General features: G+C 50.7%; 1 long non-coding RNA gene across 1 annotated transcript in view; it reads right to left on the reverse strand.

Moving 5' to 3' along the window:
• Positions 1 to 5,933, reverse strand: part of LOC149431512 (uncharacterized) — a 30,446-nt gene extending 24,513 nt beyond the window's left edge. Inside the window, exons 1-2 of the long non-coding RNA XR_016309252.1 lie at positions 5,835 to 5,933; positions 4,588 to 4,662 (exon numbers count right to left, since the gene is read on the reverse strand). This is a non-coding gene — a long non-coding RNA (uncharacterized LOC149431512). The remainder of the gene's footprint in view (positions 1 to 4,587; positions 4,663 to 5,834) is intronic.
• Between the last annotated feature and the right edge of the window lie 2,020 nt (positions 5,934 to 7,953).

Genomic DNA, 7,953 nt, shown 5'->3' on the forward strand with positions numbered 1-7,953 from the left:
CGAGGTGTGTTTAGGATCATTACCCATTTGTAGAAGCCATCCTCTCTTTAACTTCAGCTTTTTCACACATGGCATCAAGTTATCATCCAAAATTTGCTGAAATTTTATTGAATCCATTTTTCCTTCTACTCGTGAGATGTTCTCTGTGCCACTGGCTGCAACACAACCCCAAAGCATGATTGATCCAACCCCATGCTTCACAGTTGGACAGAGGTTCTTTTCATTCAATTCTGTGCCCCTTCTTCTCCAAACGTACCTTTGCTCACTCCGGCCAAAAAGTTCCATTTTAACCTCATCGGTCCACAGAACTTGTTTCAAAAATGCCTCAGGCTTGTCTATATGTTCATTTGCAAAGTTCAAACGATGATTTTTGTGGTGAGGACGTAGAAGAGGTTTTCTTCTGATGACTCTTCCATGAAGACCATATTTGTACAAGTATCTCTTTATAGTGGAATAGTGACCACAACTCCAGTGTCTGCCAGATCTTTCTGGAGGGATCGTGCCGTCAAACGTGGGTTTTGAATTGTTTTTCTCACAATCCTGCGAGCTGTTCTGTCTGATATTTTCTTGGTCTTCCAGATGTTGCTTTAACTTCCACTGTTCCTGATGACTGCCATTTCTTAATGACATTCCGAACAGAGGATATTGACATCTGAAAACGCTTTGCTATCTTCTTATAGCCTTCTCCAGCTTTGTGAGCGTCAACTATTTTCAGTTTCAGTTTTCTAGACAACTGCTTAGAAGAACCCATGGTGCTGATTGTTGGGGCAAGGTCAGATGAGTCTGGGCATTTAAAACCTTCGAGATTGACATCACCTGGTCTTCCCAGACGATGATTGAGAACAATCCATGACACTGGCAGGTCTCAGCTTGGCAAAGGGGGCAGTGCATGCTATAAATTCTGCAGGGGGCCCAAACTTTTGTAGACGCCATTTTTTTGTTTTCTGTTATTTTGAAAGTGTAAATGATGGAAATAAAATCTAACTTTTGTTGACATATTATAAGAATGTCTAATCTGTAATTTGATGCCTTTTGGAGATTTTTCCATCTTTCCTTGGCTTCTTTATGCACATTATTACAAATTTTTAGCTGGGGTGCCCAAACTTTCGATCCCCATTGTATATATATTTAGATGTTATAAATATATAACCCCTCGCCCTCCAGAGGATTCCCTCCCCCCCTCCCTTCCTGACCAGGCAATTTTTACCGTTACAGCGCTGCGTTAATTTAACTGACCATTGCGCGGTCATGCAACGCTGCACCCAAATGAAATTTACGTCCTTTTTTTCCCACAAATAGAAATTTCTTTCGGTGGTATCTGAATGACTGTGTGTGTTTTATTTTTTGTGCTATAAACAAAAAAAGACCGGCAATTTTGAAAAAAAGAAAATATTTTTTGCTATAAAAAACATGTCCAGAAAAAACATAACCACTTTGTACCGGCGCTTCCCGACCCTTTAATCACTTCCAGTCCGGACACTTCCCCCCCTTCCAGTCCGGACACTTTCCCCCCCTTCCAGTCCGGACACTTTCCCCCCTTTCCAGTCCGGACACTTTCCCCCCTTTCCAGTCCGGACACTTTCCCCCCCTTCCAGTCCAGACACTTTCCCCCCCTTCCAGTCCAGACACTTTCCCCCCCTTCCAGTCCGGACACTTTCCCCCCCTTCCAGTCCAGACACTTTCCTCCCCCTTCCAGTCCGGACACTTTCCCCCCCTTCCAGTCCGGACACTTTCCCCCCCTTCCAGTCCGGACACTTTCCCCCCCCTTCCAGTCCGGACACTTTCCCCCCCTTCCAGTCCGGACACTTTCCCCCCCCTTCCAGTCCGGACACTTTCCCCCCCCTTCCAGTCCGGACACTTTCCCCCCCTTCCAGTCCGGACACTTTCCCCCCCCTTCCAGTCCGGACACTTTCCCCCCCTTCCAGTCCGGACACTTTCCCCCCCCTTCCAGTCCAGACACTTTCCCCCCCCTTCCAGTCCGGACACTTTCCCCCCCCTTCCAGTCCGGACACTTTCACCCCCTTCCAGTCCGGACACTTTCCCCCCCTTCCAGTCCGGACACTTTCACCCCCTTCCAGTCCGAACACTTTCCCCCCTTCCAGTCCGGACACTTTCCCCCCCTTCCAGTCCGGACACTTTCCCCCCCTTCCAGTCCGGACACTTTCCCCCCCTTCCAGTCCGGACACTTTCCCCCCCTTCCATTCCGGACACTTTCACCCCCTTCCAGTCCGGACGCTTTCCCCCCCTTCCAGTCCGGACACTTTCCCCCCCTTCCAGTCCGGACACTTTCCCCCCCTTCCAGTCCGGACACTTTCCCCCCCTTCCAGTCCGGATACTTTCCCCCCCTTCCAGTCCGGACACTTTCACCCCCTTCCAGTCCGGACACTTCCCCCACCCCCCCTCCTTGCCCCCCAGGCCAATTTTCAGCTTTAGCGCTATCACACTTTGAATGACAATTGCGCGGTCATGCAACACTGTACCCATATGAATTTTTTAGCATTTTTTTGAGACAGATAAAGCTTTATTTTGGTGGTATTTATTCACCGCTGGGATTTTTATTTTTTTTGCTATGTAAATGAAAAAGTCCAAAAATTTTGAAAAAAAGTGTTTTTCTTACAAAATTTTGCAAATAAATAATATTTCATCATAAATCTCGGCCAAAATTTATTCAGTTATCTTTTTAGTAAAAAAAAAAAAAAACCCAAATTAGTTTATAACCAAACAATAATTTTTAAACATTTTTATTTTATTTTTTATTATTATTTTTTTTTTCTATCTACTGTCCCCCTAGGAGTACACTGTCACCATGGTGACACTGTCCTACTTGTCGGGGGTGAGGAAGATTTTTTTTTTTTTACACTGATTGCTTTTACACCCATAAAGGCTGTAAGAGGAATCATTTCTCCTTCTCTCTGGCTGCATTCTTGCAGCCATTGAGAACTACTGTGTGAGCTGTGATTGGTCACAGCTTGTCACATGGTACAAGGCTGTTGTGAATAGCTCTGTACCATGTGACCTCTGTGATCATTCACAGATTTCACACGTAGCAAGCAATGTTGTCAGAAGTGACATCTTGATTACTACTGTTCATGTGATCACTGATTGGCCAATCAGTGATCACATGATCGGGACTTCGCAGAGAGGTCCCGTCCGACGATCGGTGTTCCACTGTGTCCTCTGTCCCAGGGAGCGCGCACAAGCAGGGGGCTGGGAGGTCGATTATAAACGTCCACCCGCCCCTGCACTGCCACCCTCTGGCCGTTAATATACAACGTCCGGACGGGGGGTGGTTATGAGTTTCAGAAGCCGGGAGGCGTTTTAGGGTCATGTGACCGCCGTGATTCGCTGTCATGGCGGTCACATGTTCGGAAAAGGTCCCGATCGAAAGGGGAAATCGGGACCTTTCCGTGAGTCGCAGACACGTGTTGGGAGTGTGCAGGGCGCGCGCTCTCAGCACATATGTATTTTCTAATTGAACGCAGATATGCGGCCACTCGGCGTCAAGGGGTTAAAAATAAAATTTCATCATAAATTTCGTCCAAAATGTATTCTGCTCCGTGTCTTCGCTGAAAAAAAATCCCGATACGGATGGTCGGCGAATCAGCGACTTATAGCGGGACTGCAGTTGGCATTCTGAAATGAGGGGGAAACTAACTTGGTGTCACTGACATCCCCAGTGACACCAATACAGTGATCAGTGCTAATAAAAAACACTGACACTGTACTAATGGCACTGGGCAGGAAGGGGCTAACATGAGGAGTGATCAAAGGGTTAACTGTGTGCTGGGTTACCAGTTAGACATGCTGTGCAGAGACATACAAAGCAGCATGTCCTTGCTGACAGGGGAGAGACCTGTGTTGTTTGCATACAGACCTTTCTCCTGTCAGCTTTCCCCAACAATCACCTAGTGCCAGATGGGACTCGCCAGCCGGGATCCGGTGATTGACATTTGTAGCAGCCAATAGTGATGCAGGTAGGGCAGCACAAGAGCGCCCCCTACCCGGAAATAAAAGTCACGTATGTATACGTGATTTTGTGCAGCCCTGCCACCCTGTAGCAGTACTTCTACTATAGGGCGGCGGGGAAGCAGATAATCTACATTTATATATATGTATTAAAAATCCACTGCTAAAGATAAAACCAATTCAGCATATAAAATATACCGCCTCCGGGTCTCCTGAGGAAGTCCCGCATCACAGGGACGAAACGCGCTGAGATCACGGGGCACACCCCTTTAGGCTCATGGGCGTGGAGTGTACGCCAGCCTGCGGTGGTATTTCCAGCCTCTCTGGCACACGCCAACAGGACTTTGTAACCCCCTCCCAAACACGGTCAGTGAGGAAGGCCTTCACCCCTGGTGCCAGGAGCGGGTGAGGCGGCATTCGTTCTTTCAGAAGTGAGGTGCGGACTGCTGACCGTCTCCGCGGTGCAGCTGAGCCCGGAGCTATTGGCTGGCATGAGATCCCAGTGGACGGCGCTACATGTGACTTCACTGATGATTGGGTCAGTACACAACACCCAACTCCAGGATATTAGCACCCCCTCTTCCCACCCCCATCACCCCCTCAAATGCCCATTGCACTTACCTGGAGCTGCAGTCACATGACCGTCCTCTCTTCTGTTTATTTCTTGGGGTCCTTCTTCAGGTGTCCATGCAATGCCTGAATATTTAAAAAAAAAAATATGTTTAATAAACATTCTGTCCCTTGCCCCGCCCCCTTCATCCATTTGATTTCAGTTCTTTTGATCATGGAGGCCCAGCATCATCTCACCCTTTTTTCCCCATCCTGAACGTCCCTAGCCCCGCCCCTTTCATTAACTGGATTTCAGTTCTTTTAAATCACGGAGGCCCAGCATCATCTCACACTTTCCTCCCCATCCTGAACGTCCCTGGCCCCGCCCCTTTCATTAATTGCATTTCAGTTCTTTCAATCCTGGGGGCTCGGTGTCATCTCACCCTTTCCTCCCCATCCTGTCCCTGGCCCCGCCCCCTTCATCCATTTGATTTCAGTTCTTTCGATCATTTTGTGATATGTTACACCCTGAATATGGGTGTAACATGTTACAAGAGGCAAACTTATCCTTGAAGGTACACACCACCACATAGACCCCGGCACCGCACAGACCCCGGCACCGCACAGACCCCGGCACCGCACAGACCCCGGCACCGCACAGACCCCGGCACCGCACAGAGCCCGGCACCGCACAGAGCCCGGCACCGCACAGACCCCGGCACCGCACAGACCCCGGCACCGCACAGACCCCGGCACCGCACAGACCCCGGCACCGCACAGACCCCGGCACCGCACAGACCCCCGCACCACACAGACCCCCGCACCACACAGACCCCGGCACCACACACACCCCGGCACCGCACAGACCCCGGCACCGCACAGACCCCGGCAACGCACACACCCCGGCACCGCACACACCCCGGCACCGCACAGACCCCGGCACCGCACAGACCCCCGCACCGCACAGACCCCCGCACCGCACAGACCCCCGCACCGCACAGACCCCGGCACCACACAGACCCCCGCACCACACACACCCCGGCACCACACACACCCCGGCACCACACACACCCTGGCACCACACACACCCCGGCACCACACAGACCCCGGCACCACACACACCCCGGCACCACACAGACCCCGGCACCACACAGATCCCGGCACCACACACACACCGGCACCACACAGACCCCGGCACCACACAGACCCCGGCACCACACAGATCCCGGCACCACACACACCCCGGCACTACACAGACCCCGAGGCTGAACCCTCCTCTTCAGAGCATAGACAGTGTCTCACATCTCACACGCACTCACATGTCTGCTGCAGTGGAGGCAGAATGTCCGCACCCAGAAGTGTGCGCACAGCTGGAACGCATGCTGCTGCCTAACAGAACGCAGGGCAGGTGGTGACCCTGGAAGTCAACCAGAGAAAATACAATTAAATTGAAAAAAAAAATGACATATACATTATCTATCTCTCATATATATATATATTATTTGTTGACAGATAGATGGAGAGAAAGATATATATATATATATATACACTGTAGAGAGAGAGATATATATATATACAGGTGAAACTCGAAAAATGAGAATCTGGTGCATTCATTCATTGATTTCAGTGCAGCAACTTAAGAGGTGAAACTAATATATGAGACTCATTCCATGCAAAGCAAGATAGTTCAAGCCGTGATTTGTCATCATTGTGATGATTATGGCTTACAGCTCATGAAAACCCCAAATCCACAATCTCAGAAAATGAGAATATTCCATGCAATCAATAAATCACGGATTGTACATAGAACAATATCGCACCTCTGAGAAGTAGAAGCTGCATATGTACTCAGTACTTGGTTTGGGCCCCTTTTGCAGCAATTACTGCCTCAATGCGGCGTGGCATGGAAGCTATCAGCCTGTGGCACTGCTGAGGTGTTATGGAAGACCAGGATGCTTCAATAGCGGCCTTCAGCTCTTCTGCATTGTTCGGTCTCATGTCTCTCATCTTTCTCTTGGCAATGCCCCATAGATTCTCTATGGGGTTCAGGTCAGGTGAGTTTGCTGGCCAATCAAGCACAGTAATCCTAGGGTCATTGAACCAAGTTTTGGTGCTTTTGACAGTGTGGGCGGAGCCAAGTCCTGCTGGAAAATGAAGTCAGCATCCCCATAAAGCTCGTCTGTGGAAGGAAGCATGAAGTGCTCCAAAATCTCCTGGTAGACGGCTGCGCTGACCCTGGACTTAATGAAGCACAGTGGACCAACACCAGCAGATGACATGGCTCCCCAAATCAACACAGACTGTGGAACTTCACACTGGACTTCAAGCATCTTGCAGTGTGTGCCTCTCCGTTCTTCCTCCATACTCGGGGTCCTTGGGCCTCTCCATTCTTCCTCCATACTCGGGGTCCTTGGGCCTCTCCATTCTTCCTCCATACTTGGGGCCCTTGGGCCTCTCCATTCTTCCTCCATACTCGGGGTCCTTGGGCCTCTCCATTCTTCCTCCATACTCGGGGTCCTTGGGCCTCTCCATTCTTCCTCCATACTCGGGGACCTTGGGCCTCTCCATTCTTCCTCCATACTCGGGGTCCTTGGGCCTCTCCATTCTTCCTCCATACTCGGGGTCCTTGGGCCTCTCCATTCTTCCTCCATACTCGGGGTCCTTGGGCCTCTCCATTCTTCCTCCATACTCGGGGTCCTTGGGCGTCTCCATTCTTCCTCCATACTCGGGGCCCTTGGGCTCTCCATTCTTCCTCCATACTCGGGGCCCTTGGGCCTCTCCATTCTTCCTCCATACTCGGGGCCCTTGGGCCTCTCCATTCTTCCTCCATACTCGGGGCCCTTGGGCCTCTAAATTCTTCCTCCATACTCGGGGCCCTTGGGCCTCTCCATTCTTCCTCCATACTCTGGGGTCCTTGGGCCTCTCCATTCTTCCTCCATACTCGGGGCCCTTGGCCCTCTCCATTCTTCCTCCATACTCGGGGTCCTCGGGCCTCTCCATTCTTCCTCCATACTCGGGGTCCTTGGGCCTCTCCATTCTTCCTCCATACTCGGGGTCCTCCGGCCTCTCCATTCTTCCTCCATACTCGGGGTCCTCGGGCCTCTCCATTCTTCCTCCCATACTCGGGGTCCTTGTGCCTCTCCATTCTTCCTCCATACTCGGGGTCCTCGGGCCTCTCCATTCTTCCTCCATACTCGGGGTCCTTGGGCCTCTCCATTCTTCCTCCATATTTGGGGTCCTTGGGCCTCTCCATTCTTCCTTCATACTCGGGGTACTTGGTTTCCAAATGAGATGCAAAAAGTTGCTCTCATCAGAAAAGAGGACTTTGGACCGCTGAGCAGCAGACCAGGTCTGTTTTTCTTTAGCCCAAGGTAAGACGCTTCTGACGTTGTTTGTTGTTCAGGAGCGGCTTGACAAGAGGAATACGACATTTGAAGC

This window comes from Staurois parvus, unplaced genomic scaffold (assembly GCF_062004578.1).
Source record: "Staurois parvus isolate SC_StPar_1 unplaced genomic scaffold, SC_StPar_1.0 ptg002227l, whole genome shotgun sequence".
Taxonomy (NCBI): Eukaryota; Metazoa; Chordata; class Amphibia; order Anura; family Ranidae; genus Staurois; species Staurois parvus.